This window comes from Ornithodoros turicata, chromosome 3, assembly GCF_037126465.1.
Source record: "Ornithodoros turicata isolate Travis chromosome 3, ASM3712646v1, whole genome shotgun sequence".
Lineage (NCBI taxonomy): Eukaryota > Metazoa > Arthropoda > Arachnida > Ixodida > Argasidae > Ornithodoros > Ornithodoros turicata.
This window is the reverse complement of record NC_088203.1, coordinates 96,909,785-96,931,276: the sequence shown is the minus strand read 5'-3', so window position 1 is coordinate 96,931,276 and position 21,492 is coordinate 96,909,785. Positions and strand designations below refer to the sequence as shown.

Here is a 21,492-nt window from a genome sequence, read left to right as displayed (position 1 = left end):
TCTTCCTCGTTGTTACCGATTTTGAGTTTCTATATACAGAGTGTCTTTTCTTTTCGATACCGATTTTTCATTAAAAAACTATAAGGGCTATAGACATGCTATTTTCACTTCTATCATTTCTGGGCCGGCGGACGTTCTTGGCCATATGTTGCTCAACCGTCAAATGACTAATTATCTAAAATCGTTAATTAATGATGAAAGATGGAAGTCACTGAAAAGGTTAACCAGCTGTAGGACTCGAACCCACATCTAGGCATTTGAGGCCTTGTATGTATTTGTCCTTTCTACGTATGTGTGTTCCAGCCTCAGAACATAAATTGTCTCGGTAATTAACTTTTTAATTATAAAAGCTACGAAGTTGTCCCAAGGAGAATATCCGTTCCTTTCGGTGACCTGATATCGTAGCCGTTTTCAGAACAAAAATCCGTTCGGTAGATCGTCCGCAAACACTTTTCTTTTCTTTTCTTTTTTTTTATTGCGCATTTTCGGAGACCCGTCTTTCCTTCACCCCCACTGTGAGAGGGTGAAAGAGCACACTGTCGCCTCTTGCGTCCTGGAAAGAGAACCCATGATGTTCGGCTATTTTTTCTCTGATGGGATAGCTCCTGAATATGCGTGTCAGTTGTCGTGAACTTGAGTAAACTTGGCACGTGTTTCACATTGGTGGGGTGAACAAGCGACCATTACTTGACAAATTTCGGAGTTCATTTCGTAAAACTAAAAACTCACGTAATGAAACATTCACATCGGGAGGTGGCAAAAACCTAGCAAGAACAAATGCCGTTGACCGCGTGATTCTAGGTGGCGCAGTTCGTTACAGTTTAATGACACGTTTTCTGGGACACCCTGTATACTGCTTGATTATGTTAATTTTAGCAAGGCCATGGCCTTTGCGTGTGTGTTCGATGACTTATTCGTTCGCACATTTTGCTGCTGGCTTCGATGTTTCCCCTGACACTCAACTAGAAAGGAGATGCGCGCGTAGACTCATTCAAATGTATTCGTATACCGTGCTTAGAAAGTTGGCGACACGTATCTGAAAAAAAAAAAAAAAACAGGCGGATGAGTCCCTGTTGGCATTGGTTTCGATGAAATCCTTCTACATTCCCGGCCAGCATCACAATTATCACGGCGCTCATCATCATTTCCGTCCCATGTTGATACTAAACAGACTTGGCAGCATTGCCTACATTATTTCCAAGGATGGCGCACACACGTTCAATTATGGGACCTCATAGATCTCATCCCATTAGGCGTGCAGGCGTCGATTATCTTCTGAGAAAATGAGGCTTTAGTAAAATGATATTCCGAGCAACGGAACTGCGTTTCTGCGAACGTGTACGTGTGCCGCTCGCTAACGCCGTCTGTGTGAAGCGCCTTAGCGGATGCATTAGTCATCGCCGGTGGGGCTTGCTGCACTGCAAACAAACGGGAATGGAGACGGAGTGCTTCCCGTCTCACCGTGGGGATACTGTGGGTAGAAATCTCGAGAAAGATCGACTGCGCCTTGTGATTAACTAGGCTGTATATATATCTTCCTAATGACGTTCAAAGTATACGTAAAGGATGGGGAAGTGTGACTAGTTCCAGGGGAAAAGTTACTGCTAAGTATGTTAATGGCGCGGTGGTATTTGGTTTGAGCGACGAAAGGAGTTCGGTGGAAGCACTTTGCGGGGTGCTTCGTTCCTAGCTGTGCAAGGAACTTGTAAATCGTGGGTGCGTCTCTGCAAGGCATTAAGACCCCTTCCATTGCTTCCTTTTATTTGAGAGCGATAACATTATAGGGTCCTCCAACGTCGACAGATCGACGAGAAGAAGAAGAGATGAGAGCAGCAGTTAGAAGTCCCAATGACACTGAGACGAGTGGCCAAAGATATATATATCCACCCTATACGGGTTTTCTTTTTATTTGTGTCGCTTCTGCAGCTCTGATCAGTTGGTGCTACTACGCGCATCCTAGTTTTTTTTTTTTCTGCTTTGCTTTTTTATTTTGTAGTTCTCTTCTTCATTTTCTTTTTTTCTTCCGGCGTTATTGACACTACCGAGTTCGTACACGCCGTCTTTTTGCTTCACAGTTTCCAATCGGACTGCTACCAAAATTCGATTTTATCCCGACACTTGATCATGCCGTTCCTTCTCTTCTTCTTCTTCTTCTTCTTCTTTTTGTTTTCGTTGCCGTTTGTTTTTGTCTCCTTCTCCACTCCGCTTTCGAAAAAAAAAAAAAGAGATTATAAAGTAGCGAAAGGTAGATAAGAAGCGATCGCCACCTTCCGCGATAAAACATCGGACGTGAATATATATGACCGGAAGTCCTGGTCCCACATAGCTAGACGCACTTCCGCCCTGCATTGTCAGTGCCGTCCGCGCGATGGCGCGAGAAAGCAACATCAGGGCAGGCAACGTATCGATTCGCTAGCGAGAACTGTCAAAGCTGTCGTCTGGCCATGAATCGCGCTGACCCAAGTCCGCGGGGGGAGTCCCGCCTTGGACAGATAAGACAACGTTCTTTGTAGGATCACGTCGGCTTTATGTGACAGCCCGTTTGATGACGGTTACTGGAAGCCGGAAAAATATAGGATACCTGTTTAGGTTTACGTTTTCGGGGTGCTGGAAAGGAGAGACATCTATCCCTTGTTTTATCGCTGCTTTCTGGCGTCAATGCAGTTTTGAAGAAAATTCCATAGCCGAATGCGTTTGACGGATAGCTTACGCGTTAGGAAACCCTGGCTTGCGCGGGGAAAGTGTTTTACGTTTTTCTCGTGTCGTGAAAACGTGACGAAATACGTATTCCGGTATGGGAGTTGCGTATTTGCGCGTCGTGCGAAAATTATAACACTAATACTTTTCCAAGTTTGGTCATTTTTGCAGATGAAATTTGATGTTCAGAATATTTTATTAACATAATTATCTAAGTACACAAGTAACTGCTCAGAGTACACTTCGCTGTTAACTAACACAATAACAACGCAGATGTTCTGCGTGCAAGCTATCGTTACAAGAATGGCAAACTGCTAAAAATATATACAATCTACCATTCGTATGTCAACACACATCAGGCAAAATTCGACTGAAAAATTGGTTGTGATTACCTACTCTTCCTTCCTTCTCTCTCTCTCTCTCGAACTCTCTTGAGAACACCGCAACGCACGTATACCTTTCAAGGATTTAGGCCGTTTTCACGCTAACGTTTTTCTCATCCGAGTTTTTCACCGAGTCAAAACGGACCCATTGGAACCCACGGGCTCGATTGCAACCTCAGGTTCTGTTTTTGAGACAAACGGACGGCAAAAGCGTTACTGTGAAACGGGCCTTAAAGAAATCTCACGTGCCGGTAGACTAAAGGACGCGTTGTGTACTTTGATAAACACACCTCATAAGGAACGAGTGGCAGAGATAGCGTAACACTTTCAGATGGAACTGCGTGAGTATTATGGGATGTGGCACAAACTGAAACCACGATGCGTGGTTTGATTTCAGCACAGGTGACACAGTCAGTGACGAAGAAGGTTTCTAATATTTTCAACGAGCGTGACACACTAGAGTGAACCATATGCCTTCCTATTCCACGATACGTCTTGATTGATTTTGCCCCATCGGTTACCACGCACCCACGTGTGTGATATATCGTTTGCATGTGTCATGTATGTGTGCGCGAGTGTGTATGTCTCATCTTTTTCATCGTCATCCCACGCATATATTAACCTACATGCACTGAGGCATGGCATCGCAATTGTTGCGGTGAATCACCTCATCCCATCGTCATTTATGTATTTGTTGTTGTTGTTGTTGTTACCTGTAAATCTCCTTTAAAATGTCGTGATTTGCGACTATATTTTCGCCATGCTCGGACAATGTCAGTGTTGCCCTTTCTACAGCAATTCAGGCGGAAACGGCGGGCGTAGCCCATTTTGTAGCCGTGCATAATAGATACATAATAGGCTCCGCCTCTCGTTATCAACAAATCATGGGCGAGAACGTTGTCATTCGCGATGATGGTTGGCTAAGACCGTGCTATGTGCTGAAGATACGCACCTATCAAATTCACCTATACAAAAGGTCCATTCATCTATGTTGTTGTTGTTGTTGTATACAAAAGGTGTCACAGTTTAACCTGTTTGGCACTACACGGAGGGCTTTCCGAAGCTGTTAGGATCCCAGGAGACGTCGCCGGAGTCTTGGAATTCGTGCGCCGCCCTAATTTCTCGCATTTAAGTGCGTTCTTCGATGACGAACGTTTGGCAAGCACGAAGTGCGCGCAAGTGCACGAGGAGAATGTTGAAGGAACATCTTTCACTTTATGATTTACGGTGGAGCGGTGATCTGACAGCAGAGCGTGTTTCCTCTCAGAGAAAAAGGTGCCGTGCGCATTCTCTTAATTGGGAACGCTCCGTTCAATAGTTGTTTTGTACAAGGAGCTGCTGCACTCAAGGCGATCTCAAGGACTCTCGAAGCAGTTAGCGGCAGAGATTTCCAGAGCAGCTCGCGATCTTTGGTGCCGCTGCACTTTATTTCTCCTGTAACCTTAACCATGGTAACATACTTGAGTGCAATCAGTATCGCATTGAGCGAAATCTATGAGCTGCGAAAAAAGAAGAGTATTACACAACGCGTATGTCGGCCAGTAGACAACCCCACACTTGGCTACCTTAAAATGGCGAAAACAGTTCTAGGCCTCTTGTATCTCCTCGATTTTAAGTTATGCGCAGTATATTCGGAAAGTTCCACGACTGCTAACAACGTGGTTTTACCTATGCACTCAATCGCGTTTTATAGCTGTCAACACGCTTCCCTTGATCACAGAGAAAAGTTTCATTCTGAAACACCGATGTCACTGTGCTCTACACCGCATCTTCATTAATTAATCAATTTGCATTCTAAGTAGAAAAAAAAGAGTAAAATGGGGACCAATTGCAGCTTCTAGTCCCCTAGATTGCAATTGCTCCCCAAATTTAATCCTCCAACCCCCATATTTACTCCCCAGGACTGCAAATAGTCACTGAACTTCGCAGGTACTCTCTGAATGCAACAGTCTACGTAAATATGTGCTCTTCGTGAATTCGATGCAATAAGGGTACATAGCTTAGCTAACTTAGCAATTTCCCACCCACGCAGAGGAAGAAATAGTTACCGGTTCTTTCTTGCAAAATTGCGCCCTATGCACGCCGAAATATTTTTTATCACTCGACATGTCACAGTTGACGGTTTAATTCAAAGTATTTTCATTAATTCACACCAATTATGTACCTGTTACGGTGAGAACAGAACGTGAAATGCAGTCCCCCCTCTCTGACTTTCATTTGGTCCCCTGCATTTACTCCCGAAATGAACTAAATTTTGTGGCAATGCATTTCGTACTCAAAAGGCCCTGTACGTACCACGTGCATGCATAAAGGTAGATTAGGTTGTGTTATAAGTAACCTTCTTAACGTCGATTGATTGATTGATTTGTGAAAGAAAAAAAATGGATATGTTAGTATCGAGCCACTCGGGACCTGCTACTCCTGTATGCATTATTCAGAAAAGAAAGGGAAACTACACAAATCTATACACTTTGAAACGGAGTGGAAACGGTAACGTTCTTCATTCGTTCACGCCTCTTGCTACCTGAAAATCCGCCTTAGTATTAGTATTCCTTATTAATTTTGAAGCCTGGCGTTCATTTTCGCCCCTCCTTGACGTGCACGAAATCGCGCTGTAAGAAGCAGAGCAAACCTGTACCTGTTCCTTCAAAACAGATTCCTCTTTCTAACAATCTGCAGAACACACTCGGCTAATCTTTGCGACGAAAATAGGTCCATCCTCTCTGAATTTCTTAATCCTCTACCATCGAAAAAAAAAAAAAAGAAATAAAGAAAAGGCTCGTCTCCGTGCGCTCCCAGAAAAGCTCTCAACCTGCGCGATTTTGAGATAAATCGTCGTCCGTGAAATCCCTGGTTACGAGTATACCCAAATGGAAAGGGGCAACCTCGCACACACCGTGCGTTTCATCTATTTTCATTCGTGCGTTAGACCTCCCAGTCGGACATAATCCGAAAATGATTAGAATACCGGAGACACGTCGCAAAGCGGAGTGAATCATAAGTCGCCTTTTACTCACGCAGGGTGACTTTCAGAGAGACAGGTACAAGAGGTGTTGTTATTGGGTACAGCTGTTTGGTTCAGACAAGTGCCTCTTGCGTCGTTGTCGAGGGTACACACATGGATAACTTCCAACATGCGTAGGTCCGAAAGGAAATAACGCTCGAATGCCGAAATGTCGTTCGAAAAGATTTCTGCAGGTTGATTCGCCTTGCATCAGAAAGCAATGTCACCACGCACACACTGCGACATCGACACGACACGACGCGACTTACTAGGGCGTTCATCCGGGGACGAGACGGTGTCTTTTACGTTAAACCTTTTTACCTCATCTATCTTCATTCCGGATGTCGCTACTTCGCTTTTGTAGCGATGTCTTCAAGACCGGAAGTAGTTAGTCTCTTTTTGTCGCAAACGTTTCCTAATGGAACGAACGGGTCGAGTTTTAGAAATAAACGAAAGGAGAGAAATTGTGCAGGCTGTTACTGACACATGGGAAACCGAGAGGCACGGGTACAAAGAAAAACAGACACGACAAATCCTCAGTGACTGAAGATTTTTTGGGCTCTCATTTCGGACAAACTGAAAGGATTTGTTGCTGCCTGTCCTCTTCTCCGTGCCTCGGTTCCCTATAATGTTTAGATATAAAGCACGTCATCGACTCGTACCACGTTACAAACGTGAGCCAAGCTCAACGGACTCTTGCGTAGAAATACCTTGAACAGTTTAGCTAAACATTTCGGCACGTCCGAATTGAATGATGTCTTCCTCACGCAGTCATACCTGTGCAGGTGGGTTCACTGCACGACAGTGAAGTCGAGTGGTAAAAATGCTGTTCACGTGGTACCATGCACGCTGGTCTGTCGAGAAATTCATCCGCAGATACAAATTATCCATCTTCCTCGACCCCTCAATAGAATAAGTGAATGTGTGTTTTGTGGCAGAGGAGCAGATAAACTGCGCAACAACAAAAATTCTAAATTATTAACACTCGTAATATATTTCCTGTACGCAGATTTCCTAAATGCTTCGGCATGTGTGTGTGCCTGTCTGGTCTGTTTCTTTCCATTGTCTTTGCTTTTCCAGTTCGTCCTTTTAAATATATTTTTTTATTTTTTTAACTTTTCACTTAGTATATTATGTGGCGCGTCCATTCTATAAAGTACTCCTGGCCGCAAGCAAAGAAAGTAAGTCGGATTATACCTGGGTCTCCCTCGGAGAGGCCTACGTGGAAGCGATAGGATGTTTTTATTCCGATTTTATCTCTTTCTTTAGTTTGCTATATACTGTTGTGGGGGCAGCAGCCCGGTGTATCCTGCCACGATAGCTGGGTATAGAGCCTAATAGTCGAGTAACACGAGTTTCCACTCACAACGGCGACTGGACGGCTTTCATCTTGGAATATAAAAAAGAAAAACGAAAGGCTCCAAATAAAGGAAAATTGTTTTTTTTTTTTTTTCGAAGGCAAGATTAGACTGCTCTCTAGAGGGTATCAGAATGGCTTCAGTGGGGGATGCTTTAGGCTTAGCGAAGTTCAAATTTCTTATCTCTAAGTCTGTGATCTTCGTTTTATTTCCTTGAACACTCGCAAAAGCTTTTCGGTAGCCGACTGGACCACCTCGACTGGCATGCTCCGTACTTATGCTTTGTTTTCATTAGATGGAAAACTCAAGAATACATACACGCATGAAATGTAACAAAAAAAAAGGGGGGGGGGGAGAAAACGTCACATGGCATTTTGCGCGAGCTTTTGTTTAATCTTTAAGCGATGGCTGTTGCAGCGTAAATCTTTTTCGGCGTACATCTTTTCGAGCCGTTTCTCGCGAATATTCCTCTCTCCGACGTAATACGCTTAGTCTGACTTTCTGGTGCATTTTCATTACATGATGTTGAGATTCCTGAAAATCCGTTTACGACGAAATGCATTTTGTTGCCGAAACATGATATTGCTTTTGTTTGACTTTCACGGCACAAAATATACGGAAAGAGAAGGATGGATGGGGGACGAAATCTGACGGGAATCTGCGTATGCATGAGAGGCTAAAACGTACTTCTCTCACGGCATCTGCAAAACGGCAAAAGCTATCCTTTTTCAAGTCCGTTGCGTGAATGGTTTGCGTTTGTGTGCGCATATATAAGCATAGAAATGGAATCCTCTGCCATCTATGTAGAATCTAGGAATGAACGTAGGATTTAGCCTATAGGTCAAAGTACGACGATTGCAAAAGGCAAAGAGCATGTGTCATGTTTGCTTGTATACTCCACACATGTATAGAGGTGGTGTTGTTCCTTCAACAAAAACAAAAAGAACTTCATTTTAGTGATGACGGTTGGCGAGTTTCATCGCCAGGGACAATACTGTATAAATGGAAATGGGAATCAAAGAAAAATTGGGAGATACTCCAAAACGCATTTGTGGGTGGATAAATAGAGCCAGAAAAAGAGAGAAAACAAACAAACAAACACAGGTAAGAGGTAGAGTGGGTCAAGAAGGAGGAAGCATAAAGGAAAAACGAGGGAAAGGAAAGGGGGAGATGTTAGGCACAGAGAAACACTCACTGGTTCATAATATCAGCTACCGCGCGAACAGAGTGACGATACTGTACCCCCTTGCTTGCCCTATCATTTGTGGCAATGTTGGCGTAGAGCATGCGGTGAACTTCTGTTTTTTGGAGTGTATACGTAAAAAATGGTTGCGCGAGAGGTAAAATTTGCTTTGGATCAATGTTTGCTTTCCAGCTCGATAAGCATATTTGTTGTTTGAGAAAATTTATTAGACGACTCATACTATAGAGCACACTATGAGTACTAATACTATTATTATTAATTACACACTACTACTACAATACAATACTATTAATATTAATGCACACTAATACACTAGTTGGAATGAGTTATAACGCACAAGGTACAATGTATATATGGTTGCATGACTATGGGACTGTACATATATGACTACACAACTGTGACTATGTACACATGACGACCATATTCGTCACTGTGGCTATGTACATATGAGGTGGCCTTTATACATTTATGGAGGTGCATATTTGACGACCCACAGCGAGGGTTACCTCAGTAGTACAATGTCCTAACCACGTGGACGATTCATATTCATCTTGAGTAACTGTGGATGCTTTGTTATGCGTTCTTTTCATATCCGCTGATGCCTACCACATGTTTTTGCGTACTGTCCAACGTAATTAACTCAACACGTTGGATTTAGCTTCCTTGCAGCGTGCGCTTTTTTTTTTTTTTTTCAGATATTATCTATAACTTCACAGCTTCAGTCATTATTATCGGAGATAATTTCGCAAGTACATTATCTCGGAGGCGCCACCATCAGTATTGTAGACACAAGAACAATGATAGTCTGCAATGAAAATAAAACGAACTACCTTTCAGAAGACGTCCTGCAAAGCGTAGACGACTGCCGAGGGTGACTATACTTCAACAAGCGGGTGCCTCATAATGCTACGACGGGTATACAGTACGGCACACACATATATACGGCATACACAGTATATACACGCAGTATGTGTGCTAGGGTGAACACCATGTACTATAACACAGAAAAGGAAACCCTGCACAAGGACTACTTGTGGAAGCAATGCATGTAGCGTGAATGACGAACGCGACCCTGACAGTACTGAACACCTGTGTAGACCTGCATATAGAACTAGGCGTACCGAACAGCTGTGTGATGTGATAGAAGAAGAAATTAAAAAAAAACCTGGAACACCTGTCTAGATGGTATGAATATCTGCGTGTAGTGGACATACGCTGGAAATAGTGCCTATATACTTTCGGTTCTAGTTCGCGACGGGTTTGCACAGCCGAGACCGCATGCAGGTTTGCAAGCATGGAAGCCTGAGGACACCAAGGCACAGCAGAGAGAAGTGTTTGGTAGGAAGGGTTAACCGAGCGTCCGAATCTTCAGTGGAATGGTTGTTGGAATGCACACTGAGCTGCTTCACCATCTGGGCCCCTTTGGAGTGTACACGTGAAGTGCGGTGCCTTAGATCTATCGGCCACCTCAAACACCAACAATAATAAGACACATCGATCTTTGAATCATTGGTGGTATTCTCAAGACTTGTGTTAAGTTGTCGTATGGGAGCGTAATGTGGTCTGACTAATGGATAGATAGATGGTAGATATTTAAAGTGCACATAACAGCGTAAGGGACAGATATGCACTAACATTCAACACATATGCCAGTTGCACTGACATTTAACAATGGTGAACTTATGAAAGGCACCGTGTCAAGTATCGTAGAAACAGCACTTTTAAGTAAAGAGAAAGTATTAAAATGGGCAACATCCTGGGAAATGCATTGTACCCAATCTGCAAACTAGACGAAGGTGATAAAGTGGAATATGCCGGATAAAAAAGTAAAACACACCTGTTACGTCTACAGGGAACATGAAAATTTAGAACGACAGGGATTGGTCGCTCGAAATAATGCCTTTCACAGTTCGTGAACAAATACAAGGTGTATACTATAAAGTGTATTAAGACCGAGTTGAGACAAAGTATATGCGTAATCATAGTAACAGCTACGCCGAAAATAATAATAACGCTAATGAAGCTTAGTTAATTAAGCCATTAATTAACTTGTCGGCCCCGATATGAAACCGTCCACGAAACTGCACGCGACCTTCACCTGCGAGACTGTGTTGCCCATACATACAAGTTCTTAAACAACAGGTCCACACCGAAGTACGCAAATACGAATTCATCAAAAGATTCCCTAATTACCATCATTCATCATTTTTCGCATCCAGTGTTCTCGAGTCCGCAATCTAATACTGAGCACGTCTGTCGAACTCACAGTTTTTACGTCTTCCTGCAACCCGTATTTATTTCACTTCCCGCCACTCAACCGATTTCTGCAGCCAGTCTTTGCTGCTCGAGGTAGCGGAAAAATTAACGATCCCCCAGGGCGCTAAAATTAGCTTCGATGACTTAATGAGCGGTACTGCTGTCGAGCCGCTTTTGTTCAGAACACAAAAGGTAGTCTTTCTTTCTCTCTCTCTCTCTCTCTCGTTTCCTTTTTCTCCCTCTGCACACAGACGCAGGTAGACTGCGACCCAGCTCCAAGTCTTGTAGCCAACTGTGAACCAGTTCTTTCGCTCAACCATGCAAGTAAGACGACGCGTGCTCAGGCTAAACTACCTTTTTTCCTTTGTAGTTTCTGTGCGCATTACGTTACTGAACTGCAGAATGACTTGCGTAAGGGTGTAAGAACAGATTGGGATAGTGGTAAGGGCATAATAACTGCAGTCAAATAGTTCTTCGTCTAAGCTCTGCTCCTCGAAATACTTTTGGTTTTCTGATTGTTTACGAGCATGAGTGTTTTCTGTTATTAACAAATTATATTAGTAATTATATAGGAATATTGCTTAACAAATTATATATGTATTCGTTTATTGAACTCGAACAGCTCGAGAGCCAAGAGAGTCGACTCGTGCTGTGCGCACGTTGCTGGCATCGCCTGAAGATCGCAAGATCATGGAAGGCGTTACGATGCTGCGACCTACACTCTTAAAACAAAGCTTCACCACGTGAAAGAACTGATGTTCTGAGGCTGGAACAACATAGAAGGGACAAATCCCGTCCAAAAGCGCGTCGATCCCGTCGTATGAATGTGTGTATGAGTGAGCAAAAATGTAAGAGTGAAAGGAGGATGAGTGAGAGAGAGTGGCTGGTTTGTCCCTTCAGATGACGCACCCTGGAAGTCACTGAGAAGGCGTGTTAGCTTAGCTCAATTGCTAGAGCCCTGGACCGGCAATCCAGAAGATGTGGGTTCGAGTCCTACAGCTGGCTATCCTTTTCAGTGACTTTCATCTTTCATCCTTCACCACGTAGCACGCTGAAGGCTCGGTCATCCTGCCTCTAAATCAGTTTGAAGTCCTCAACTCTCCTCTCCCACTTTCTTTTTTTTTTTTTTTTTTGGCTATAGTCGTGACGATGCCCTCTTGAGTGCGGCCAACAACGGCAAGCTACCTCGACCCCCCCCCCCCCCCTCATTTCACTTTGTTTTGCTTTGCGTTCTTTTTCTTTCTCTCTCTTTTTTTTGGCTATAGTCGTGACGACGCCCACTTCTGTGTGGCCAACAACGACGAGCCTATCCTGCCATTACCCCCCCCCCCCCCTCATTTCTAAGAGCCCTCTACGCATCTTCATCCTTCATCCTCTGCGCTCCATCCGTCCGTCCTTCTTTCATTTTTTTTTTTTTCTTTGCTATAGTCGTGACGACGTCTACTTCTGTGTGGCCAACAACGGCGAGCCGATCCAGCCATCCCCCCCCTCATTTCTAAGAGTGTACAGTCGAACGCTCGCGAACGACTCTGAAACTACAAACTTGGCTATGTACACTTGATAGTCACTCAGATGGGACTGGACGAGTAAAGTCGATAAATATGTCTGTCTAGCTTCTTCGCAGAACTCGAAATTCAATTTCATTATTGAAGGACAACACGGACCCAGAAATCAATTTCACCGTCTGCTTCAAATGTCTTTCGCAAACAATATCGGGACAGCTGACTCTGAGCCCAGTATCAAGCGCACTTGGTTACGTTTACTAGCCTTTGAATTCACATTCCACGCACGAAAGTTTATATATATAGGATTCTTCCACGTACTACCCCACTGCCTCGACATATTATGTATTTGCGATAGCGAGTACAAGGGCAAAGCGCAAATAAAATAAGCGCATCAGGAGTACTGTGCGCTCAAACGTTATCTCTCCATTTCCAGGAACCTCAACATAACACATGCGAAGATAGCTTTCGTGAGTTTAGTTGAGAAAACGAGTTGAGTTAGCTTGAAACGTTCAGAACACGCGTAGCCCACACAGTGGAAAAGCAAATAAACTATGCATTAGAATACGAGCGAAATATGCGGTACAATACGAAATTTAATTAGCGGCAGCCGGATGCAGCCGCTTGTTTCCGTACGGAAGCTACACGATGGTGCCTCGACTCGAGTTACCCAAGATAATTTGAATAGAAAGGGTGGTTGGGGTGCTAACTAAACTGTGTGTTTGAGGACGTATTATGCGGGATAAGATTCTATGTAAAAATCGTCACTTGGTTTAGTTTTTTGTTTGTTTCGTGGATAAACCGTGAAAATTGAACCGGATGAACAAAGTTAAAAACTGGGCGGTTTGATACTTCATTCTAAAATCGATATAAGCCTTAAAAGCAGTTGCAATGCCTATACTTGTACCCGTCCTCTTTGTTTCCCCAGCGCTTGGGGCTTTCATCGATTTCAGAATGGAACCAGATGCTTCCTACATACTCAGATAGAATCTGTGTTTTACTTTGCCGCGTTTTTACAATTGCTATGCACTTCTGTTGGGACACTTCTAGGAAAATATGCCTTCTGGAATCGGTGTCAGTCTCAAGAATAAATGCTTTCCGGAACAACAACAACAACAATCAATGATGACGATGGGATGGGGTGTTTCACCGCAGTGGTGCGGTGCTTTCCAGAAGCATGTCAAGAAACAGCGGCAGTATTGGGTAGCGAGGAAGCGCTCAGTCCACCCGTGTCCTTCTCGGCGAAGTAAGCAAAGGTAAATCCAAGGGGCAGTCAGCGTCCAAGATGCACAAGCACAATGAAGTACACGCAATGAAGTTTTCAACTGTTTGTTGACTATTAACTGTCAATAAACAGTTGAAAGCTTCACTGCGTGTATTTCATTGTGCTCGGCGAATTGAATATAGTGGGCACTGCCTTAGCCCTCCTGTAGGCTAACATCCACGCCACCTTTTACCTTGCAACAAAATAGAGTGTGACCAGACAGCGTAATTAATCTGGGTCTTTTAACTGTTACTGAAACCTGCTTGGACGCAATACGCGATTTTATTACAAAAATAAAAAAGCGTGCGTCTTATACCCCGAAAAATACACGACATTACATTATCGTTTTTCTTTCTTTATTTTTTTTGCGCTTCACGTACGCGATTAACAACGATCCAGCAAACAGTATGCTCGAATGCATCCTCAGATTCTTAGAAAACGAGCGCTGCTACGAAAGAACATCTCCAACATTGAAACCATAAAAGAAAAGTAGCAATAAAGAAACAAAGCGGGCTTCGAGCAAGCAGAGACAAGGAACACCGATGAAGGAAGAAACGTACGACTAACATGTTCCTCGTATGCAGCAGCACGACTCTCATTATTAAACCCTGTCTACTTTTTTTCTTCCCGTAAGGGGAACGATGCTGACATCTGTTGGGAGGTTTCGGCGCGCAAGAGCTTTCCCATCGATGGTAACGAGCTTAACGAGTATTTGAATGCAGGCTTGCGCGGGAACGTGCTGTACCTCGCTTCGTTTAACCCCCAAGTTTGTTAGGTTAACGGAACATGCACCAGGATACGAACAGGTTTTTGTATCGGATGTTGTAATTTGGTTGGTGTTGATTGAAGCGAACTGTGGCTGGTGATGAGTCGTAGGTAACGTACGGATCTTCTTCTATAGGGAGTGGCGGCCATTTTTCTTTTGGATAGTTGTCGTTCTGGTACTGGATCGCGTTAATATTTGTAGTGGACGCAGAATGTGAGCCTTATCGAGTGTTCTAAACTTGGTGGCGTTGACGAAAGGATAATGGTGTTGGCATCTCGAACAGTGAGACTGCAGCGGTGTCTTTGTGTGTTCATGACGATACTAAAAAATATAAAAAAATAAAGCTACTCAACAATTCAAAACAAATTAAAAGCATTTGACGTTTCGGAACCCACACGCCTTTTGTCATCAGAATGAACTCGCTACACCTTCCTGTTCAATAAAGAGCGAACTAGCGAATGTCAAAGCACCTTCTGATGACAGATCCCGTATGGGCTCCGAAACGTCAATGCTTTTAATTTATTTTAGCGTGTAGGCCCGTCCGTGGATTTATAGAACCAATCACAATGTGACGCTGTCACGTGGTATAGCCGAGTGAAGACCCTTCAAAGCTACATTTTTGATCAAATTTTTTATTGTTCTAACGCGTTGCGGTTCCCTTAGTATCCGCGATAACATAAGCACGCCCCCCCCCCCCCTCTTGGACTGTTTTCAGATGTCTTTGTATACTCATGCGCTACGTATCTTACAAAAACGTCGTAGGTTTGCGCCTGCGTCAGGCTGAAATTTTTTGCGTTACACATCCCGAAAATACATGGTTGCTCGTGGCACCGAAAATTACACGGATGAATAACCGAGAAATGTAGCGAGAAGCACATCTGCTGACCTTGTAGCACGCCGAGCAGCAAAACAAAGCGCCTTGATGCCACGCTCGACATTCTGCAGCCTTCACGCAACGGAAGCTAACGCTGCAAAACGCCCCAAAACTGCACGCCAGAAAGAAGCCACCCTGCTTGAAGGAGGAAACTAACCTTTACAGGACGAACCACCACCGAACATCCGTCGACATTTCCCCTCTATCCCAGCACGCGTGTAAAAAAACTTTCTTTTTGCGAGACGTTCTCGTCGGCACTGCGTAGGAAAGCGGCCACCAGGCGGCGCTGCTATTTCTGGGGTCGAGACATTCCCCTACTGTTTACCGCGAGCGCTGTGTAAACTTTGGAGCCCTCGCAAGTACTTTCCATTGACCCATAAACGCTAACAGACATGCCGAAAAAGTGCCCGGGGAAATAAGTCCAAGCGGGGAAATGATGCAGTTTGTTTGTTTTATTCCCGAAGAGTCTTAAAGCGGATGTTGCAACTCGAATTAAACTTCGTAGAAAGACGGGGGCCTCACTTTGTTCTGTGTCGAGTTTGCGAGAAACTTTTTGCATGGACGAACTGGCGAATCTTAACGCAGGGCGAAATGGGAGCGCTGTCGTAGAAAGTTGCGATTTTATCTCACGTCGTCACAGTTCTCCCTGAAGCCTGCCCAGGACGCATACTATCCCCCCTGTCCCGTCCTCTCTCCATCTTTACACGTCTGTACGCCGCTGATAGCCACAGTTGCTTTGCGGCGTTAACGCCGAATTTTTAAAAGAAAATGTCTCGGCGCAAAGCCACGTTATAACGTCATAAAAGTTGACGGAGAGAAAAATTAAAAAAAAAAAAAACATCGATACCAAAACTTGTTAATCGATCAGACTATAAGCTCTTAACTTTGCTACCAAAAAAGGACAGACATATTACTTCCGTGAAACACCCTTTGACCGTATCGTGATATCAGCAGCAACGTTTATTTGAATGATGGTGATTGGGGGGTGTTTTGTGATAATACCAAATGTTCACGTTGCTTCTCGAAAAGCACGTCTTCACCATCTTCTCAGAACGAGAATCTTCTCCTGTACTGGCCGTACTGTCACCCCTGACCTCCGTTCCCAAAAAGAAGAAGAAGGAGAAGAAGAAAAAAAAACTGAAGAATCTGTGCCCATCACCGAAAGAAGCATGTGGCAGAGGGCAACAGCAGCACTGTACTCACCGTTCCGTTCGATATTGCCCCCAAACATTCCACTCCATTGGGCCAAGCCAGCAATCGGATGCGAGCAGGATGAACACAAATACCGCCGCCCTATCTGGTTCTCCCAAGCACTGGTTCCGGACGAAATACGAACTGCCTCCACTTCACTCTCGGATCTTTTGCTTGGTTTTCGTGCATCCAGTCACGGACGTACGCAATAAGAGCGGTCAAAGTAGATATTAAAGAAAAAGAACCCTTTTAAAGAAGAACCTTTTTATCCACCTGGACGCCATTCGACCTGATGGGCCATCGTTTGTTGGGAGAGATTCTTATCTAAAAATAGCTTATTTATTTTTTTTTTTTTTTTACCCCCAGTGCTCCGAGTCACGTCAGGTGATTTGCCAAGATAAAGGGTGTACTCTATGTGTTCTTTTTACTGTTTCTTACATATAGTATTGCTCGTTATATTTAAAGAGCTACTTTGTCTTGGACGATTTCATAAAGCTGACTTATCAGGAAGATGTGACGCACAGGTTTGGTTTGAACGTCGGATTTAACTTATGTTATCTTATGAGGTAAGCCAAATACGACTGTGCTGCTCCGATTCGATGAGGTCCGTGACATCGTTTTAGCTGTTCCACGTATTTGTTGTGCGCTATTTTCTAAAATTTTCTTTCCGGGATGATTTGGGACGAGAATGGGTACTAGAAGAGGGTGGGTACTATTAATGAAGCTTGCGTTTTCAGTAGGTGAACGTTGCGGTACTTTCGTGGTTGTGGCCATGATACTATTGTACCTGTAATAAATGTGTATATGATATCTAAATCGGTACCGCACTGTTGAGTTTTATGAATGTTTAAAGACGATGTTGAGTCCGTAGAACTCTATGGACGCGACGTTGTCTCTATGAAGCATGAAATTTTACTTTCTGTCCAAGACGGCGAACTGTTAAGACAACCAGCTTTATCAGCTGAGGTGTTTCTTTCCTTTTCCTCCTCTGTAACAGAGAATTGTGCGAAAGGGGAGGGGAGCTTTCTACGTTCATTCGGTACAAGCTTGCCCGTGGTGGACCGCGCTTCCTCAAAGCATGCCCCAACACGAGAATGCTTGGACCAAATATATGTAGAAATCTTCAGTGTCCTTATATTTGGAGTGTTCCCCTGTAGCATGCAAAATTGAAATTTAATTTTAGTTATTTCGCAACGGAATTTTCAAGGCGTCAAATACAACCAGCGCTTCCAAGATAAGCTTACTGAAAGATTCCAATGTGAACAGTAAAACAGATGCTGGGAACCGCGAATACGAAAACACTGAAAATCGGAAGCAAAAGCTTTCCGCAAAAGTATTTGACTCACTTTCGAATTTAGCTCAGGCTGCGGTGATTCGCGTCTGAGCACTCTCAATGCACGCACACGAAGAGCAACTCTTCTCTTTTTAAACTGTATGCATTCCGCTGCGACTTGAATTCTAAGTCTTTTCAACTCTACTTCTTTTTCTTACACACACGAAAAAACGATCCATCAAAAGAGCTCCCCTCTAGTGACGAAAGAGCAACCACTCACATTCTTCTAGCCGTGGGTCCTTCTTCTCTTTACCTTTTTTAAACTTTTTAGACCCTATTTAAACTTCTGAAGACGAAAAGGCTTTAACCTAAGCTTTGAAGTCGCGGAACCTGCGGGATGGATAACGTTTTTTCGCCGCTCACTGCAGTCGCAAACGCATCAGAGAGCGCCGGAAGCAACTGAAGCCACTTAGAAGCCTTCAAAGGACGCGATCCAATTAACCGTTCCTACTCCGGGGCAGCCTTGTTGAGCCATATCGTCCACGACGCCGGCCTTTTGAAGTATGGCTAACCAATATCCACCCACTGTCCCAGCTGGCTTCGTGGGGAGCTCATTTTTCGAGATAATAGTTGGAAAGTAGCGACACGGAAGTGAATTGTAAATAGTGATCCTCTTAGTTGAGAGGAAAGTATGCAAATGGACCAGTTGGATGCGGGTGAGCTCCAAGGGAATGTGCCAACTGAGTTGTGCTCTGGGAGCTGGTTATTCCAATGTTCCAAGAAGCACGGAATTGTGTGTGGGAGTGAAAGCATTTTAGAGAGTTAAATGAAGGCAAATTGACATGTGAATGGTAACGGGACTGTGGCAGTTCTGTGATGTGTTTCCCGTGAGTCCCGTTTCAGAAGAGCGTCCTTGTATCGGCTTCAGTCAACAGTGCACGTGCGGCCGCATAACGTTGCTTGAGGCTCTTAGGCGGGCGTCTGGATCAGAATCATTCGCTGTGGTAGGATAAATATGCTATTTGAGCACCGACACTGTAACGTGATCAAATTTGTAAAGCTGGCTCTGCCTCATACAGAGCTCTACCGTGGCAAAGCACGCTTTACAGGCACAGACGTTTGGTTCTCGAGAATGGCCAAAGGCTCAAGAGCCACGCAGGCTTGCCCCCAACTATTTCTTAATAATGTATCACGTCCACTCATAAACTATACAAAACGCACCTTGCGTGCCCATGTAGCTACGAGCTGCATGGTTAGCTACCGCGTTTCGATTGCCTCTTTATTTTTTCCCCTTTTTTCTTTTTGTTCACAGAGCGAGTATTCGATATCAACCAGTTCATGACCGTGCACTAGCACAGAAGAAACTGTAGTCATGCACTTTGAAAGAGAAGTATGGAAAAGGGCATTAAATAAATTTAGAAGGTCGTGTACAGGACACAAAATTCTAGCTTACTGTGCTTGCTGGGAATGAAAATAGTAATAATTTAAGAAGATGCATAAAACTGTACTTGTACTATACATATAATCTGATTTTAATGTGTTACGTTATCCACACGGCTCAAAACATTTCAACTCTATGGGCTAGCACCCGTCTTGGACTTGCTCGGGATACTCTGTGAGGCTGACGTGAGTTCAGACTCAATACAATACTGAGTTTCCGTTTTATTCGGAATTCCCGCGTACAAAATGCTAAACGTACAACTTCTAGACGCACTGCTACCATTGGTAGCTTTTACCGAAATGAGAACTTGAATCCCTTGCCATTCTGAGTTGAATCCAATTCCTACACTTTCAATACTATGAGGGTCCACTCTGTATTCAGCTTTCACGAGGAATAGGGATGCTCTTCTGAGAAGTCTCGAATTACAATGAATGTGTAAGTAGCCTCTCTGTATTCGCTTCACTGCAGTGCAGTTACCTGTACTTGATCATGTTTTCTTTTGGTTTTCGAGAATGAAGACTGTGAAGTGCGAGGAGCATTAATCTCGTACTCCTTCCCTCTCTTTCGCTCTTTCTTTCTGTACACTTAACTCATCCAGTCCCTGTACCAATCACTTTATCAATGACGTATTTTCGTCCCGAATTTGTCCGTATTTGTCGCTGCTGTCTGAATGCGAAACGCTTTCGTTCGATGTGACGCTTGAGGAACTGAGAGGCATAAGGGGCTATACGTAACGCGTAAATAAAGCCAAAAAGGTATCTTACGCGATAAAGACGTTCCTATCTCTTCGAATCTTCGCAGTAAAGCTCAAATGAAGACGGCAAGCTTTCGCAAAAACGCATGCCATCCGTTGCTGCATCAAGTTGGTTCGAAAATGTGACCACCAGAACGAATAGCTCCATTTCAATCCTTTTATTTTCTTTTTCTTTTTTCTTTAAGTTCGAGACTCTGAAATTACGATAACTTGACGCTTAACACTGCCAGCAAACCAAACAACAAAAGTAAATGCATTTACAACTAAATTTGTGGCTCACTGCCCCCGGGACACACAGGTCAGTATTATGACATGAAATTATAAGGTGAATCCAATCCAATCCAATGTAATATTTTGATATTACATTAATTTTCGCACGCCGCGCAGCATCTATCATGCTGGCCGAATAGCCACCGCAATAACCGACAATCATTTTTCGTTTTTCATATTTTTTCTTTCCAAATCAAACCATCGCGAAACAAAGTAGGCACACGAGTAAGACGCTGGCATGTGCCTCGTGACGTTGACATACACTCTTGCGACGCAGGCTTGGCGCAACAAACTGACCATATAGCCTCTCAATCTCGCAGCGTGAAAATAATGTAAACGGCTGCAAACGAAAGTTGCAAAACTATCGGAATGTTGTATGTCGGTGCGTGCCGATATCTGAAACATAATATCGATAAAGCTTGATTTAATTACAAAATATTGATGCTTTGTTCATATAGCGAGACAGGGATCATCATCATCATTCCGCTCACTCCTGCGCGAGATATGATCCTGATTCATCCTGCGCCGAACCGTCGCTCTCAACCGACCACAAAGCCCGTCGTCGGCCACAATATTTATTCATATTCGCGAGAAAAATATAATAATAATAATATTTTAAAGCAGCAAAACCAAAAACAGTACAAATCATGCCGCCTAGGCCGAGAGGCTTGTGACACAGAGCATTGTTTCAGTGAACAGCAAAGAAAAAAAGAAGTACACAACCTGAGACAAAAAAAAGAAGAAAAAAAACGAACAACAACACAAACAATTCACATCAAAATTTCACTAAGCACAATAATAAACTTAACGCAGTGACCTCTTTGGTTTGGACTTGTTCGAATCGCAGAAAATTAGTGGGAAGGTCATTAAAGACACACGGCGCATAACATACTCCAAGATATTTACTCTACTCTTACCAATATTAATCGATATAATATGTATATTTTGACAATATCGATAACGTCCGTTGGGTAAAACGTCACTATCGTTCCATTTCTTGAAGAGGGTCACTGTCCTAACGACCCTATTAACTAAGCCCCACGGTGAGCGGGCTCACATCTCCATTTTTTTTCTCCTACCATCATCATCACCTATTAACAAACTTATTTGTTAGGGACATGCACGTCTGTTCTTTCAGCTCATGCACGGCGCCCCGTACCTGTCAGAGTCTTCGCTGCATAGCCCGCATTTCCCCAAGCTGGTTCCTTCAGTGCGGTAGCCAATGCTATGCGCAGCACGTTTCAAATGGCACGTC

At 43.7% G+C, this 21,492-nt stretch overlaps 2 protein-coding genes across 3 annotated transcripts in view; one reads left to right on the top strand and one right to left on the bottom strand.

Moving 5' to 3' along the window:
- LOC135388942 (unconventional myosin-Ie-like) overlaps positions 1-21,492 on the top strand; it is a 216,272-nt gene that overhangs the window by 63,804 nt on the left and 130,976 nt on the right. The window lies entirely within an intron of this gene.
- The window catches only part of LOC135388941 (potassium/sodium hyperpolarization-activated cyclic nucleotide-gated channel 2-like), a 271,076-nt gene that overhangs the window by 192,405 nt on the left and 57,179 nt on the right, over positions 1-21,492 (bottom strand). Inside the window, exon 1 of one of the 2 annotated variants that reach the window (XM_064618825.1) lies at positions 9,477-9,665. The exons of the other annotated variant lie outside the window; for it this stretch is intronic. The gene's annotated coding sequence lies outside the window, so the exon portion shown is untranslated. Of the gene's footprint in view, positions 1-9,476; positions 9,666-21,492 lie in introns of those variants that run through there. 2 annotated transcript variants of the gene reach the window in all.